This window comes from Pinus tabuliformis, chromosome 1_2 (assembly GCF_031772625.1).
Source record: "Pinus tabuliformis cultivar Carrire ecotype Pingquan chromosome 1_2, CPIR1, whole genome shotgun sequence".
Lineage (NCBI taxonomy): Eukaryota > Viridiplantae > Streptophyta > Pinopsida > Pinales > Pinaceae > Pinus > Pinus tabuliformis.
The window spans coordinates 1228923150-1228942507 of record NC_142298.1 but is presented as its reverse complement, the minus strand read 5'-3'; positions in this window follow the sequence as shown (position 1 = coordinate 1228942507).

The window sequence follows — 19358 nt, the reverse complement described above, 5'->3', positions numbered from 1 at the left end:
TGAGGTTGCGCTGAACCAGTTTGGCCTTGTGCAGCTGGGGTTCTCTACTCTGTTTTGCCTTGTTTTGATCTCTGATTTTTGCAGCCTGTAACCAGCATAGGTACCAGTCGGATAACTCCTTTTCTCTGCTTAAATTCCGCCTCCTTTTGTACAAAAAGACTGTGAGTGTTTTTATGTGTTTGTGGCATCATTTACAGTTTTCCTTTGCATGAGTAAAATTTCATCCTGTAGCCCTTGATTCAGATCTGTTGATTGTGATCTTAGGAGAGAGTTCATTGGTTGTTTACAGTTGATTATACATTTGCTTTTGCTTATTGGTTTGAGTTTGTCTCTTTTAAGTGTCGAAACAAGTATTCATTTCGAAAATCGTTAAGTGTTGTAATCTCTTCTACCCTCTCTGATTTCGAAAAAGTAAACTTGTTTGTATCTGTCATTTAAAAGCAAATTCAAAGTTGTACAAAAATCTTTCTTTGTAGGCATCAATACTAAGAAAGCGGAAAACAAACACCTGCATTGTGCATTTGCATTTTGATAGTTTGCATGTTTGATTTAGGAAAAGTGCATTAGAGTGTGCTGATTGCTCTTTGAGAAAAGATGGTGTCTCTCTTTTCCCTTAGTAGCTAGGATTTTCAAAGTTGAAAAGATATAAAGCTTGCTTATCATCTTTAGACTGCATTTAGGAATTGTATCATACATCTCGTGGTGAACCTTGAAAGGCAAACTTCTAAAAATCTCAACCTAAAATAAATTGAATGAACTTAACAACGCTTTGCAACATAACGCACAACATAGAGGTCTAGGTTAGAGACGTGTTCCGGCGTCGTAAAGCTTGGTGACTGTCGATCTCGTGGATGGTGCGTGATTCCTCCTGAGGGACGATAGCGCCAGTACAGATTGTGCTCCCACGTACCGTCGCGTATATATTGGGAGACCCCTATAGGCATAAAACCTTTATCCTTAGGAAGCCGTGTCGGCCGCCCCACTGATCGCAATGCACTGAACACAACATTCAGGAAGATTGACCGCCCGTACCCTAAAAAGTATTCTGCGGTTTTGCGAAAAGTTTGGCACACCCTCTGCCTAGAACTCCAGAGCAGTTCCTTTTGGCCTTTTTTAGACTCTATAATGGAAAAAGTCCATCCGAGCATTTGTCACTTCGGGCTCGTTAAAACATCGAAGGAGACTAGAGTCATCTTTAGCTTTTTCTCGACTCTTTAAAAGTGAAAAAGCAAGTTGTGTCTAAAAGTGTCTAAAAAATTCATTTAATTCGGAAACACACTTTCCCCTTTTGTATTTTGGTTGATCGAGTAATCTGCAATCGTGGAAGAAAGTCAATTGAAACCCCTTCGTTCGAGGAGGCTTACGAGTCAACCGTCTTTGTTTCCAGAATCGAAAACAGTACGGACAAAGCGAACTCGTTTAACCGGTTCAAAATCTCCTATCAAAGTTATAACAAGTGTTCCAACGACATTTGAGATTCTGGTTACTCCAAACATTTCTGGAAACCCTGCCTCTATAGAAGAAGTTCAACAGCCACAGAGGGACAGTAACACTAATCCTAGTCTGGAACCAAATACTTGTGTTACTGAACCAGTTCCATCTGTAACCGGTTCAGAGAGTCTTGCTCCTCAAACAACTGTCGCTGTCGATTCAACCCCTTCTTCGGCACCAGAAATATTTTACGGACCTGACGGTCTTCCTCTTCCACCTGGTTTGATTGCGATAGAGGAAATTGTAGAGGATCTGCAAGCAAGTACTCCAACACATTTTGGAGTCGGGGTCACTCTATTTCCTTCATCAGAAGTTAGTCTACCACAAGTGGAAGTTCCTGTAGAATCGCTAGGTAATCTCTTGGATAGACTCAAAATTTCTGAACAACCGTCAACATCTTGGACTGTGTCGAATGACATAGCGACAGCAGAAGCCCCTACCGTCACTCCGACAATGTTTTCCGGCATACCATCTGTCCCAACTAGCTCACAACCGCTAGAAGGGGTCCACCCAGGGACTATTTCGACAGTGTGGTCTGTTCCAGTTTGTTCATCAGGAATAATATCTCAAAACTCTTATGTTGAAACTCGCCAGATTGATCCATTTTTAGGTCAATTTGGGCAATCCAGTCCCCAAGGACAAACAATCCCATTGAGTTCCGGATTGCTACCGTATGGGGTGCAGTATGCCCTTTCATTACCCCCTCCGGGAGGGTATCCATACGGGAGTTCACAACAGTATTCAGGTTATACTGGAATTACATCAAGTGGTTGGGTACCTATGCTACCTCAACAACCAAGGGTTATATATTCTATGCAACAGTGTGTACCTATGTCGAACATCCCGACCACACCGGCTATTGTGACAGTGTCGCAAGTTCAAACGTTGCTTGTTGTATGTCAACCTCAGATTTCTCAGGTTGTAATGCAACAGCCCCTTGACCCTGTGACACAACCACAATCGCCAATTGGTGGGGCAACACAGGTCCAAACGGGTACAATTACCCCACACCTTGGTCCAACAGTTAGTATAGCGCAATAGAACATGGCTTCACAACCATGGCTGGTGCAATACCAACAACCACAATTCCAGCAAGTGTACCAAGGTTCTGAGCAGCAAATCTTTGCGAACAGTGGACAACCGTATATTCAAAACGGTCAAAACCAACAGCTTTACAGTGGTCAAGTCCACCAACCGTATCAGTCATACCAACATCAATTACATTATGCTGGTATGCAAAGGCCCACTGCTCAAGCGATTCCATCGTACCCTGGTTATGCTTCGCCTAACCTAAATCAACAGTTACCCTTCGTGGAAAATTTAGAGTTACCCGATTTACACCAGTTAACAAACGATCTGATTGCTTACGCCCCTTGGTGGCCAGCGATTCCTCACAAGCTTCCTTCGGACATTCCTAAATTTAATGGAAATCCAGGTGAAGACCCATCGAATCACGTGATGACTTTTCATCTGTGGTGTTCATCAAACACCCTGAACGATGATTCGATAAGGCTTCACCTTTTTCAGAGGACATTAACGGGTCCAGCGGAAAAATGGTATATTGAATTACCTAGAGCCTCGTTCGACAATTTCAGCTCCCTAGCCATGACTTTCTTAACCCATTTTCAATTACCGATAAGGTATGAAACGGGAACAGAAATCTTAACCAACTTCAAGCAGACAACGGCCACTCATATATCCGATCATATACATGAGTGGCGTCGTCGTCGTAGGATGGTGAAAACATATGTTCCCGATCAGCTGTTAGCTGAATGGTTTATAAAGTCGTTACTTCCTGCTATAACAGAAGATGTGGCAAAGGGGTGAGTCGTAACAGAGGAGCAAGTTATTGGTCGTGCACAATATCTAGACTTAGTTTACACTCAGTCTGGCACGCTCTATGACAAAATACCTGACGCCCCTAGACAGTAATTCTCAATTCCTCCTCCTCCTAAATCAAATAGTGACTCTCATGCCGGTGATGGTGTGATTGGCACAGCAAACGCGAAATCGACAAAGGCTTCGTCTAAGAAAGCCCGTAAGAATTTGGATCAAAATGCAAAAGAAGAAATTCTTGCTTCGGAAGTAAATGCCGTATCAGCAGATAAAGGCAAAGAAACCAATCAACCAGGAAGCAAGAAGAAGCAAAACAAAGAGAAGAAGAAGAAACAGGGAGAGTCATCCCCTGAAAAAACTTCTTCAAACCCTCCTAGGAAAGGGAAACCAAAAAGTCCATGTCAAATATGTGATGAAGATCATTGGACTGGAAATTGTCCATACAAAGCTGAGCTTAAAAGGTTCTTCAAAAGTTCCCAAACCTCAGCTGTGTTAACTGATCCGTTTCCCAATCTACGTCAAAATCTGGTTGATAGTGGAAATGCTTCCCCGTCGAAAGTGCTCATGTTGTCGGTTTCAAAACAGCAGAATGATGCTTTGATTTCGACAAGGAACAAAGATTACGGGAATCCGTAGCTGTCGAACGACAAAGGTAAAGATCAACCAAGTAGTTCAACAACAACTTCGACAGAAGTTGTACCGCCCATCATTCCTGAATTAACAATAAAACCGCCAAAGGGAGTAGTACACAAGTCGACATTTAATCCTCGCGCCAGAGCGGCGCAGCATTATAACATAGTGGAAGATTTGGCACAATCGTCGTCCGCTATGTCGACTCTTGAAGTACTACAAAATTGCCCATCCCAAAGGCAGGTTTTGTTATCAGCTATTGGTGGGGTTGATCCTAAGGATTCCAATCTTGTATCCTTCGACCATAAAGGATACGATCCTCAGTTACCAGCACAACTAGCTTTCCTTATTCAAGTGAAAGCCCTCAACAAAACTGCTCACCGAACAATTATTGATGAGGGGGCATCTACATGTATTATGTCGATGAGTTGCTGGAAAACTTTAGGGTCTCCGACCTTGTCGCGATCTTCGACGACATTGAAATCATTCGACGGAAGGACCTATACCCTGTGCGGTATCCTTAATAACTTGAAGGTTGAACTGGGGGGAAAACAGTAGAAATAGATGTTGAAGTCATCGATGGGAAACTTGACTACAACATCCTACTGGGAAGACCGTGGATATATGCCATGGCAGCTGTAGTGTCGACTTATTTTAGGAAGATCGCATTCCCTTTTCAAGGAGGGATTATGATCGTCGACCAACAAGACTTCCTCCCTAATGGTTCACAAGTTACACGAAGCATTCCCATGATCCATGGAAGCAACCATTCGCTTCAAGACATCGGAGTAGGCCTACTGAAAGACCCCACATTAATGGGAACTTTCGCACTTCCACCTCCAATCTATATAGGAGAAGTAGCATTGGTAGGAGCCTACAACATGATATCTTCCACGAAGATCTCAGAAGACGATATCGACATGGATCATGAAATGGTGTTGCCCCCAAGCCCTATAGAAATAGTGTAGCAATCAATGTTTCGGGCATGGGAGGCAAACCAAAATCAACGCTCATCAAGAGTTTGGGTAGATAGGTCTAGAGAATATGTTACCCCATTAGATCCTTGGTCGAAAGTACATGGGACTGACGAAGGAATCCTACAATCAATGTTGATTGAGGGGGCACCATGGAGTGATTGCCACCATCATTCCCTTCTTCTAGGATATGAAGAAGATACTCAACATGACCTTTATCACCCTTCAGTTTTTGAATTCCTATCAAATACTGTAAACACGGTGGATTTCGAGCAAAACTTATCCAATATTGAAGAGACTATAGCCATAAATATCTCGACTAAAACTAATGTTGTAGAGAATATTTATGTCGGCAAAGGATGTTCTCCTTTAGAACTGGAAATATATAATGCTCTTTTTCGCGAGTTCAGAGATGTCTTTGCTTGGTCATATGATGAAATGCCAGGCATTGACTCGAGTATCGTTGAACATGAAATTAAAATGTATCCTGATGTCAAACCAGTAAGACAACGGCTTCGGTAGGTGCACCCCAAGAAAGCCACTGCCATTAAAGCAGAAGTTGAAAAGCTCCTCCATGCTGGTTTCATCTACCCGGTTCCTCTAACCGATTGGGTATCGAATATTGTCCCTGTTATGAAGAAACAAGGGACAATTAGAGTGTGTGTTGATTATAGGGATGTAAACCAAGCTTGTCCGAAAGACAACTACCCTACACCCTTCATCGACCAGACAATTGATGAATGCGCCGGATGTGAAATCTTTTCATTCATGGATGGATTTTCCTGGTATAATCAAATAAATATCCGCCCACAGGACCAGTCAAAGACTGCATTCATCTGTCCATGGGGCACATTCGCTTATCGAAAATTACCCTTTGGTTTAAAGAACGCAGGGGCGACGTTTCAGAGGGCAATGAATTATGCCTTCCATGACATCAAGAACATCTTTCAACCATATCTCGACGACCTTCCTGCTCATTCGCGAAAGCGGACTGATCATCCGCAGCATTTAAGAGCGATATTTCTACGTTGTCGACACTACAAGATAAGACTCAATCCACACAAATGTGTGTTTTGCGTCGGTTCTGGTCGTTTACTTGGCTTTGTAGTCTCTAAGGATGGGATTCGTCTCGACCCTTGCAAGGTTCAGGCAATCATTAATTTGCCTCCACCTTCAAATTTTCTTCAGATTCAGAAACTCCAAGGGAAAGCAAACTTTCTGAGGAGGTTCATTCCAAATTACGCAGAACTTGCTAAAGGTTATACTCGTCTTTTGAAAAAGGATGTACCTTTTGTCTGGGATCAGGTGGCGCAAGCTTCCTTTGATGCTTTGAAAGATTCTCTAGTAAAAGCATCATTAATGTATGCCTCGGACTATCAAAGAGATTTTAACCTGTATCTGGCTGCAGCAGATACGACCATTGCGATGGTTTTAGTTCAAGAAGTCGATGGAATTGAACATGCTATATATTATTTAAGTAAAAACTTGAATGATATAGAAAGCAAATATTCTTATGTTGAAAAGCTAGCACTCGCTGCTGTTCAAGCGATACAAAGATTTCGACATTATGTCCTCTTTCGGAAAACTACCATTCTATCAGATTGCAACCCCATGACTTATATATTGTCGCGACAGTTGCTGGGGGGCAAGTATTCAAAATGGATAGCGATCCTTCAAGAGTTTGATCTGGAATTTGTAAAATCCAAATCAAAGAAAGCTTTAGTTTCCGCAGAATTATTGTGCGATCTCCCATCGTCGTCCAATGATGAAACATCTGAAGAGTCAATCGTGGACGAAAGTTTGTTTCTGATATCTGCAAGCAATGAGTGGTATGGAGATATAGTCATTTATCTCCAAACCAAAAAGTTCAGCCCTGACACCTCTCACTCAGAACAGAAACGTATACGATACCAAGCAAAAGACTACATGATCGTCAGTGATACGCTTTATCGTCGTGGTATCGATACAGTTCTGAGGAGGTGCCTCACCCATGAAGAGGCCGAAAAAGCGCTGAATGAGTGTCATTCAGGAGCGTGCGGGGGGCATCAATCTGGATATGCTACAACACAAAAAATCTTACGAGTAGGATACTTTTGGCCAACAATGTTCAAAGATTGCATAACTGCAGTCAGAAGTTGCCATGCTTGTCAAATTTTTGATAGCAAAACCAGAAGACCACCCGCACCTTTACAGCCAATAGTTATTGTTGGGCATTTCGCCAAATGGGGCATCGATTTCATGACATGTAACCCCACCTCGACTGGGGGGCATGGGTATATTATAGTCGTCGTTGACTATTTTACCAAATGGGCCGAGGCGATGCCTATATTAGATAACACTGGTGAAACAGCTGCCCTTTTCTTTTTCAATCATGTAGTCGCCAGGTTCGGCGTACCACAGGCTATAGTTACAGATCATGGGTCGCATTTTCGCAATCACATGATGGTTGAATTAGCTGCCAAGCTAGGGCTATCTCACGACAGCTCTACCCCGTATTATCCGCAAGCCAACGGACAAGTTGAAGCAATCAACAAGGTCCTGAAGCGTATGTTGCAAAGGATGATCGGGGTTCACAAAAGAAGGTGGCACCTAATCCTGTACTCAACCTTGTGGGCTTACCGAACATCGGTAAGGAATGCGACCGGGTTCACACCTTTCCAACTGGTGTATGGCCTGGAAGCAGTCTTGCCAATCCAGTGTGAAATTTCGTCTCTTAAACTCGCAATTGATCTCCTCCCCGGAACTTCGGAAGAAGAGGCTCGTTTCTTGGAATTAATCCAATTGGATGAAACCCGTCGTGACACCTCTTTGGCTAACGAATCCCATAAGAAACGAGTCAAGGCACAGTTCGAAAAAAATGTCAAACCCCGTGTCTTCTCAGAAGGTGACTTGGTCTTGCTTTATGACCAAGAATCCGATAAATTGGGAGCAGGTAAATTTAATTCTTTATGGATGGGCCCCTATATTGTTAAACAAGTGTTAGCAAAAGGAGCCTACGAGTTAATGGATTATGACGGAATTCCACTGGCGCAACCCCGTAATGGGTTGTACCTCAAGCGTTACTATGCTTAAATAGTAACCTGTATGCTTTTGTTGTATTTTTTTTTCGCTAAAGTGTTTGTTTTGGTCGAGTAATCCACCTTTTTACATTTATTGCAGATGTCAAACCTTCTGGAGACATGTGTTGGATATGCCGACGGAGCGAGTCGTAGTTCGCGGAACCTGTCCTCCGCAGCCTGGGCCATTTTTGATCCAAGCGACGAGTTAGTAAGTTTCAGAGGTGTATGTATTGGTCGATCAACGAATAACATCGCTGAGTATAGTGCGTTGATAGAACTACTCTCTGATGCCATTACCCATGGTATATGCCGACTAGTCGTCAGGCTAGACTCACAACTCGTAATACTACAACTCAATGGCATATATTCCGTCCACAACCCAGCTATTTATCGCATGTTCCTAAGGGTTAAGATTTTGGAAAGACAGTTTGATTCAATTCAATACCAGCATATTTCCAGAAACTTAAACACATTAACCGACTCATTAGCAAACTATGTGTTAGATAGACATTTGCGACATTTATAAAAAGAGACACATCATCAATGTTGTACATATGGATCATATAACTCAACCAAAATAAACCCCGAAAATCAAAATATATATATATATATATATATATATATATATATATCTATATATATATATATATATATATATATATATATATATATATATATATATATATATATATATATAAGTTGTTTATCGTTTATACATAATGTTCTGTAACCAAGACAAAAATCGGTCGCATGACCCAAAAACTCAAAAATGCTAGGGGGCACCCTAGTCTAGTGATGCTCATGATAGCACGTCACGGCCTGTGCAATCATGTGTAAGAGACGAGTCCATCGTCTAGGCACACCAGTAGTATGCCGCTGCAACTGTAAAGGTAACTCATCAATCCTCACATCGGGAATGCCGAGAGTAAGGCTCTCAACCTACTCCTGCACAGCTGTAAGGGTCTCAGCCACGTCAAGGTCGCGAAGAATAACCCTCCCAGCAGTCTCTCCTGTTGGGGCAGCGACTGGCGCTCTCAAGGCGAACTGCTGGACGAACAGGACCAACATCTGCATGCACACATGAGTTTGATTAAAGTCTTGACAGAATAAAGCACAAGAACATTATAAATAAAAACAGTAAACAGTGATATGGTCGAAGATTTTACCAATAGCGCCCCACTGTTTGCCATCCGGCAATACCAAGTCCGGATCACCTCAAAAATCCATACCATCATATGGATACTCGGAATAGACCATCTCCTGGCGCTCGAACCACCTGAAACTAGGTCATGGAGGGCAATCATGTCCTCTTCTTCATGTTCTCGTTCTCGCCATGTAAGGGTCATGTTGCTCAAAAATCCCTGCAAAACAAACAAGAGAAAGAGTAAGATCCTGGATTTGATGAGAAACTGGCAAAATTTTCATCAAAAACTGTGCAACAGAACTATTTTTCTATGCCCAACGCAACTGGCTAGTGTTCCACCTGCGTTGAAGGTCAAACTGCCTTCATGCAGCTTGACATTCAATGCAGGTTTCGAGTGGACTGCCTGCGCTGATGGCAGAGCACCCTAACAAAACCCCAGGGGCTCAGGGGAACAGGAAAACAGGCACATAATGGAAAAGGGAAACCATGAAAAGAAAGAGCTAGGGTTTAGCTCCTACCTGGTCCAGACAGCGCCGAAAATCGTCCGCAGAATCTGCCGGAATCAGCTGATGAAAATCAAGGGGGAAGAGGCACCTCCAAAACTCCAACAAACCAAGTTCAAGTGAAATGGTAAAATGAGAGGTAAAAACACCTTTTAATTGCTTTTTACGTAGTTCAAAGCGAAATATTTGGGTTCTAATCTCATTTTCAAGCAAATTTTATTCATTTCTAACTAGTTTGATGCAGCAATTGAGGATACAGTACTATCTTTGAAAAGGGCAAAGCTAGTTATGGTAAAAATAAAAAATTTGACCATATAATTTCGAGCAGTTTTAGCACACAATTCATGCTCGTTAAAAAATAAACGCAAGATCCGAGCAGTTTTAACGCGGACTTCATGCTCATTAAAAAATAAACATAAGCAATGAGCAAGTGTTTCCACCAGAGTTTAAGCTCATTTTAAAATAAAAAATGAACCTACCCGGTAAATAACCACTGTGAATGTAACCTTATCAGCCATTAAAGCCTTGGTCGTGTTTGCACCGTCACCTCCACTTTTGATGTGGCCGATCGTTCACCTCCATATGATTGTTTACCCATTTTGAGGAACAACTGCGAAGAGTGATTTCACCTAGCCATCCTTGTGACACTGCTGTGATTGGAAAATTCCAACCTGTACCTGGAATCAGCTGCTAACCTTGTTTATCACTCGTTACTCAAAAGACGAGTCTTCTTTAAGCTCTTTTCAACTGACTCGTAAAATATGAAAAGATTGCCGAGTCCTTGGCCTTCCAGCTCGTTAAAGGGACAGGAAGTGCTATCCCTCCTCTAGATTTTAATCTTTTTGGACCTGAGGGATTATTGCACAAAACGATCGAGCGCTTGTTTTATTCGGCTCGTTAAAACTATCGAAAACTCATCCCTTCTGTATTGTTTTATACTTTTTCGGACTTAAGGGATTAGATGATGAAAAAGGACTTTTGGAGTTAACTTTATGTACCTTTTCAGACTCTCTAAAAATGAAAAGGACCGAGTTATCCTTGTCGTTAGACTCGTTAAAATCATTAAATAGCGACAAACTTGTCTTTAGATGAGAACGAGTTTCACTATCTCTAGGCTCGTTAAAACATAGCGATGGGCTTGCCCGAGGGGCAGGTTATAGAACAAGCATATGTTATCCTCCTCAAGCTTGACAAAAATAAAGAGGTACTGGTTAGCAATGACTGGGGAAAAATTGGGAGAAAATCAAGAAAACTTTGATGGTAGCAAGTCGCTCTTGAACATGACACTTTGCCTCCGTACCACAATCGGGTTGGGTTGTTTCATTCACCGGTCACATCACCATGGTCTCGCCATACCATCCATATTTGGGGTAATGCTACCGATCCATCGCATCAGTGTCGCCACATGTTCAAGAGAAGTCGTTCAAAAAAGTCAACCGTGTCCCATCCACTGCCACACATTATCCTTCATCCTTTCATGACCGCCACCCTGAATCATATGTCACAGATCGTTTTCACCTCCATAAAAATCATTAGCTCCGTTCCATGTCACTGATGTGGGATTCATTAAGGCCCTCCTTTGACAGATCGCTTCTTGTCGACATCAGCTCATTATCCAAGAAGTTGATCTAGAAACAACCCCTTTAGTACTTTGAAGCTTGCATGCCTCAATGGCAAGTTTCTCACTTCCGGCGACAGGTATACATCAATGACCTTTGACCGAAAAATTTTGCGTGGTGTTCGATGCCAAGTCCTTTATTCAAACCATGTGAATTGTACTGCAGTACCTTGAGGGTCATTATCATTATCGGTGATTCCTCTCGCGCTTGTTAACGGTTTACATCATTGACCGGTAATCAAGCGATGTCTTTCCATGTTCGACTTCAGAACATTTCTCACATGGATCGACTTGTACTTAGACTGAAGATCGAACGAGTTTGAAGACCCCGGATCTAGTTCCATCCATCCGGGCTGCGATATATATTCAGGAAAGATAAAGACATTGACATGTACATCATTGCAGCAGATAATCATCCTACTCAAAGGATGATAATTTCATCAAAATTATCAGTCTACCATCAGACGATTGTTTGTTCTATGTACAGAAAAATGAATTTATAAAGTTGAGCATGGGAATGCCCGCCTTAGCTAGATCATGAAAGCAGTATGAAAAATAATGTATTGTATTGTATCTTATTACAGGTCTCGTCCCAGCATTGGATGAACTTCGAATCCCCCTGATAAAGCATTTCACCCGATAAACAACCTCATACTTTAGGGGGCAACTGTCATAGACATTTTTGTGCCTTACATCATTGAGCATGAAATGTCCATAATCTAAGGGATCCAAAGTCCCTAAACATATTGTTCTTACCCCTAGAGGAACAAGGCTAACAAACCACAGCAATTCACAGAAGTTCTCCACCAGAAACTGCTCAAAAACAAGTCAATTCAGGATCATTTCAGTGGCTACACTAGCTGTTTGCGCTGAATGTTAAAGCCAACACGGCTACCTGCGTTGAATGTCAAAGGGAACACTGGCTACCTGCGCTGAACGAGAGTGGACATGTGGCAAGTTCATTCCTCAAGGTGTCAAAACCCAGGAAGCTTCCAAAATGACACTTGCCTCAGGGAATTCGACTGGTGATGAGTAAGAGGTTCCAAATCTCCAAGTGGAAGCAAGAACCTCCAAGTGGAATCAAGAACTGACAGAGGGAGAGGACACTAGTCAGATCTCAAGCTGACTCATCCTCTCTCCAAACATCTATATATGGATCTCTCCTCCATGAGATCTAGAGGCTGGAATTTTGTTATTGCAAAGAATTGTTGTTGGTTTGAGATTGGAATCATTGGGTGCTTAATGCTTTGAAGGGGGTGAAGATAGGAATTCCATTTTCTGGGAAGGAGATGCTGGATTGGAGCCCTCTGGGTTGTATCTCTTCCTGAACCTTGTTATTCATCAATAAAGCTATCTTGGTTTCTCCTATATACTGATGTATCTTTGATGTATGATTGCATTAGTATGTTTAGTTTATTTCTAATCCTGAGCTAGTTATGAATATGAATCCATGTCTTGTGTAGTGTTCTCTTCTTGTGATCTTGCAGAAACCTCTTGAAGCTGGGCGAGCGAGAAGGCAAGTAGCTGGGAACTCTCCAAGAGAAGAGAAGCCAGATCGAGGAACAAACGGAAGACACCGGTTAGTCCATCCATCTCTCTCTCTTTATTCTTAATTCATAAAGGAAGAATACTAGAATAGCTATCTCTGTTTGTTGCTAAGGCACTGTCACACCTTAGGTGGATAGGATCGTCCTGCATAGGCATTTTTCCCCACAACACCTGCCCCACCAAGTTTCCCGATCAAACTCAACAGTTGACCCCATTCAACTAAATCCTACGGATGAGATTGATATCGCACCTGTCAAGATGGTCAGACATTAGTGTGCGATGAAGGGAGGTTTTTAGAACCATCTCCCTACCACGTGTTGGAGGTTGAATGGAATTGCTGCGAAATGGAAAAAACTATTTCCCAATTGAAAGCAGTGCAATCAATTGAAAACCGCCTGGGAGGTGGTTTTACATGCCGAGACCCCGGATTTTGAAAAATCCGTCTGCCGAAAAAAACAAGGTTCTTCCTTGAAATGTTAATCTTCCTCATCTAAACCTAGAACCCTGTAAAGATAAGAGGCTTTCCACTGAACGAAGACCTGTGGTATTCATTTCGCTCCCCTTGATGAACTGAGATCTTCATCTCGCTAACTCCAGGATTTTAAGAGACCAGACGTGGTCTTCTCCCCACCAAAGAATAGTTCACCAGATAAAGATGATACATTCAGGGGAAAAATCAAATCAGGTTAGCCTCCATGGCTTTGTGTCTAAACACTTCCCTATCTTCTTCCACTTGCTCACAACATAGAGCTCCCAGTTTGCTCGGACGCAACTCCTGCCACTTCATCAAAACCTTATCCTCTGTGCAGCTAACCCCCTGGTTGGCAAGAAGATCCGCCAGCTTATTTTCCTTTCTATGAACATGGTGGAAACTGATAGTGTGAAGGCCGTGAAGATGACTATGAATTTTTGGAAGACCCGAATTAATTTCCAATGTTTAGAGACTTTCTTTGGCACAGTTCCATTATTATTATTTTTTTACTGAGTTGATGATTAACTCAGAATCTGCCTCTTCATAACATTGAAATAGTTATCTTGACTCAAAAAATCCAGGCATTGCTCCATAGCCATTAGTTCAGCCATGTTGTTGGTGGTTGTACCAAGGTGGCAATGGAAGATGAATATAATACTTCCCTCTGCATTTCTAAGGACACCTCCATACCAAGCTGTTCCCGAGTTCCCTTTTGAAGCCCCATCATTATTGTATTTTAAATAGCCTTCCGGAGGAGGATGCTAGAAATCCTTCTCCGTTTCCATAGATATAATCTTCTTGTCTAGGCCTAGGGGAGCGAGCCCCTACATCCCCAGCTACCTGAGAATTTTTAAATCTACATCCGAGGGAGGTTTTATAGGGTAGTTGTGAATCGTGGTTCACACTGTCTCCTTGAGCTATTTCAGGATTATCTCAAACAGGCGGTGTGGGGCTTCTTTTCATCCTTAAATGTTCTTTTGTTCCTCTCCTTCCAAATGTTCCACATAATGAAGCTTGCTGTAAGAGCCCACACTGAGTTCAGAATTTCATAATCCAGAAAGTTTCTTCTCCAATTTTTGAGGGTACTAATGATGCTCCCTCTGTCTCTATCGGATTGCTGGAAGATTGTAGCAAATAGGTCCCATAACCAGGAAGTGGAAATGTAGTTGTTGAGTAAATGTTCCATTGTTTCCTCTTGAGCCTCACAGAGCTGGCATCTTGAAGGCCCCAGAACACCCATCTTTCTGATGTTGTCCCAAGTCAGGATTTTCTTGTGGTATACCAAACACATGAAGAGTTTAATTTTCATCCACCCTTGGTGCCTCCAAAGGTTTTGCCAGATTTTGTCTAGAACCTAGGATCCAGCTCAAGGAGAATGCCTTTTGATTCCTTAAGATTAAAGATGCCCTCTTTATTATTGCCCCATCTTAGTTGGTCTCGCCCCTCTACAACTAAGATCTTCCTTTGTTCCACTATTTTCCTCAGCTCCTCTGCTTTTGTTTGCAGGAGATTGTTATCTCTGCAATCAATGTTTCTCCAAATTCTCCAATTTTCTGTATGATGAGACTAATTACAGAAATCCTTTACCTTAATTAATCCTTGGGAATCTGGCACCTGCTTAAGATTGAGGAAGTATTCTTTTAACAGAATTGATTCTTGTTGCCACTTATCTTCCTAGAAAAGAGCAAGATCTCCTTCTCTGATTTCCCAGAAGCTATTTGATTGTACTAGTCTTCCATTATCCTAGGCTTTGTTCCAGATATATGAGCCCTTTATATTTCCTGACATTCTTATGAGATCACTGTTTTGCCAGGAGCTAGCATAATTTTCTTTCCAAATATTTTCCCATTGAGTCTTTGAATGCCGAACCCAACACCACCAAAGTTTGGCCCCAAAAACTTTGTTGAGTATCTCCTGATCATCCAAGCCTATCCCTCCATGGTTGTTGGGCTTACAAATTTTTTCCCAAGACACTAAGGCCCATTTCTTCCTAGTGTCCTCCTTACCCCAAAGGAAGTTTCTTTGAATATTTCTGAATTGCTAAAGGACTCCTTTTGGAGCTGGGAGGGCTGATAACATAAAATTAGGGATTTCTTGCAGAACAACTTTTCTAAGAACTAACCTCCCAGCAAGATTTAAAGATTTGATGGTCCATTTACTGACTTTATCCTGCAACTTATTGATCAAAGGTTTCCAAATACTTTTGAGCATTATTTTAGCAGTTAGAGGACTCCCAAATATTTTGAAGGAAGGGAATCCCTTTGAAAGCCTAGAATTCCAAAGATGTTTTTTTGAATAGAAATATTGGTATTAAAGAAAAAGATTTTTGATTTGGAGAGATTAACTTCCATACCTGAAGCCAAGGCAAAGAGATTCAGAATTTTTTGGAAGGTTTAAGCTTCTTTGATTGTGGGGATTCCCTGTAACATGGTATCATCTACAAATTGTTGGTGAGTCAGGGCCTGGCCATTTTCATTTAGTTGCAGACCTTTAATCTTTCCTGTTTTTTTCACCTGTTTTATTGCCTTGCCCAATCCTTCCATCATGATGATAAAAAGAAAGGGAGAGAGTGGGTCTCCCTGTCTGAGTCCTCTTGAAGGACTGAAAATCTCTGAGGGAAAGCCATTAACTAATATAGAAAAACTAGAGGAGGTCACAAGTGCCATTACCCATCTGACCCAATTATGATCAAATCCAAAAGCAATAAGCATTTTCTTGATGTAGGTCTAGTTTACCTTGTCATAAGCTTTAGTTATATATAATTGCATGATCATGCCCACCTGCCTCTTAGTAGTTAATGAGTGGACCACCTCTTGAGCTTGAATGATGTTATCAAGAATTTGTCTGCCTTCCACATACCCCGATTGTTCCCCTGAAACAAGAATCGGAAGCAAAGGTTTGAGTCTGTTAGCCACAACCTTGGATATAATCTTATAGACCACGTTGCATAGGGCTATGGGTCTATATTTATCCGGTGTATGAGAAATGTCCTATTTTGGGATCAGAGCAATGAAGGATGTATTGAGTGCTTTCAGAATGGTTTTGTTTAACCTAGATTCCTCCACAACATTCAAAATATCTTGCTTAACAATATTCCAGCAAGCTTTGAAAAAGTCCACATTAAAACCATCCGGGCCTGGTGCTTTGCCATTCTGCATTTCTTTGAGGACTTCACTAAGCTCCTCTTCTATTACTAGTCTATTAAGGTTGAAATTATCCTCTCTAGACACCAGTTTTGGTATATTACTAGTTACCTCCCTGATGAATTGCTCTCTATCTAAATTTTTCTCCTGAGTTATACCTTGGAAGTGATGGACTAACACAGTTTCTATAGCTTCATGGGAGATATGAAGCTCCCCCTCCTCATTCTTGATCGAAGAGATTATATTGTGAGTTCTATTGGCCATGGTGGTTCTATGAAAAAACTTAGTGTTACGCTCTCCTTCTTTGAGCCATTTAACTTTGGACTTTTGTCTCCAAAATATTTCCTCCTTTTTACATAGATTCTCCCATTCTTGATGATGTTTATCCACTTAATCACTGATGTCTCTATCAAAGCCTTCTATTATCAGAGCTTGGTTGAGAACCTGCATTTTGTTTTCAACAACTTTTTTCTCCTCAAAAATATTTCCAAAATCCTTCTTGTTCCATTCTTTGAGCTGGAGCTTGCTGTGCTTTAGTCTTTTGTGAAGTAGGTACATTCTTGTCCCCTGAATCTACGAATCTTCTGATCACCATTTTTCAATGTTGTTGATGAAGTCTGGGTGTGACAGCCAGATATTTTCAAATCTAAAAGGTTTGTTCCTAGGAGTACCAATACCCTTAATCTCCAATTGAATCAACCAGTGGTTTGAGCCTCCAAAGGGAAGAACACGCATTGTTACCTATTTATCTGTCAGAATAAGATTCTTAGATATGAGGAATCTGTCTAACTTTGAGGCAACATGGGAATCTCCTCCTCTTTTGTTATTCCAAGTAAAGAGGCCAATATTCCAATTAGTGTCAACAAGATTCATATTGTCTGAAAACGTTTGGAAAGCTAAAGAGTATTTACTTAGAGCTCTTGTTCCTCCTTTTTTCTATGACAGAGATTTGATCATGTTGAAGTCCCCTCCCACGATCTAGGGTATATCTGCATGTCTGTCCCTGAGATCCATCAGGGAATCCAGAAACCTGATTTTGTCATCTATTCTCTAAGGACCATAAACGTTTGTGACCAGAAAGGTGTCCCTTTCTCCTACCGATTGAATAACAACCGATAATTAATTTCTTGAAGCCTTGGCATCCAAAATGCCTATTTTATGGGGGTTCCATAGAGTGAGTATGCCCCCCGCTGTTTTCTTTGCTTTGACTTCAAGAAACTCAAATCTAGTGAGCCATTTGCTATGAATTTGTCTTAATTTTTGAATGGAACATTTCGTTTATTCGATGAAAATTATATCCAGTGTTTCTTGTTTCATTCTGTTACTAAGCATTCTCTGCTTTCTCTGACTCCCTAGACCTCTAATATTCCAAGATGTAAACTTCATTATTAAATATTTGTAAAGGAGTAGCTGGCTAGATCTTTCATCTTACCTAAATCAATCATCAACTTTCCACACTCCATCAAGAGTTCATTCTACTTTTTCCTACCTCTTTTCTTGCCTGGGTTTCTAGTGGCTAGTCCCAGAGTAGTTTTCATTGTTTTCACATCTATGTTGTCCTGCTTATCGATGGTTTTTCCTCTTTCCAATGCTTTAGCCTGCGTTTTCCATAAAAACAACTTTTGTATTCTGGTGAGCTCTTGTTGAGGCAACGAATCCACTCCTCCCGTGGTTCCCTGTATCAAGAACCCTTCTAGATCTAGGTTTTCTTTGTCAAAAATTTCTTGTAGTTCATGGTTCTCCAGGTCCATCTCATTCTGGATCATTTCCTGATACATCTCCAGTTCTGCATCTCTCATTGTAGCTTCTTTCTGATAATAAATATTATGTGTTTATTCCCAGTTTTCTTCCTTCTCCTTTTCCATAATACTTTCGTCCATTGCTTGATCTTCTTTTGTAATATTTTCCTCTCCTCAAGCACTTGGAATTTGTTATGATTGAACCGTTTTCCTTCATCTTGATGTTGTTTCGGTCCTCTTTTACCTCCTTTACCTCGATTAACCACTTTATGGAAGTTGTTTGTTTCCTTCATTGTATTAGTTTTGCTCTTGTTTACTTCTTTACTGAGCGGACAGTCTCTGAAAAGGTGTCCATGTTCATGACATCTACGACATCTAAACGGAATGTGCTCATAGTCCACTGTTTGCACCCATTCTTCATCAAAAAATTCCAAGATCACCTCATCCCGTAGAGCTCCTTATAGATCCATTTCCACACATATTCTGGAAAAAGAAGTATATTCACCCCTTCTAGTGGCTTCAAAGGCTTTAGCATAGCAACCTAATTTGTTCCCTATGGTAGCTGACGATTCATTTTGCCAGTAATAAAGAGGTAGAGAATAGAGCCTTACCCAGATCGGTACTGAAGTGAAAATTTCCCTTTCTGGAACAAAATTCATCATCCATGGTCTCATGTATAGTCCCACTGTAGAATAGAAGTAAGTCCCTCCTTCAAATATTTTGTCCTTGTCTTCAATATTCGTGAACACCACCGTAAAGGATCCCTTAGACCCAAGATGTAGTTCTATTCTCCCTTTAGGTTTCCAGTGGTATTTACTCCATGACTGTAAAGTTTCTTCAGTGGGCCATATTCCCATGAACTTACAGATGATGGCATACGTCCGCATGTGCTCCCTGTGTGCTTGCAGAGTTGGATCATTTAAAATGACCCTGGGTGTTATCTATGCTTTGGGTTTGTAGGGCCCTTTGGTTTTTTGTCTTTAGTTCCCTGTTTTTTGTCTTCTTCCTCTTTGTCTTTTGTGCCATTCTTTTCCTTATTTATGGCTTCTCCTGTGTCCTATTCCATGTTTCTTTTCCCTTCCTCCCCAGTTCCTCTAGCATTTTCTAGAGGTTTCTTACCTCTACTAGCTATGGCCTCCTTATAGGAGGGAGTGGAGCTCCCTCCTCTCAGCCTCTGCGGCCCTCCATAAGGTCCTCCGAC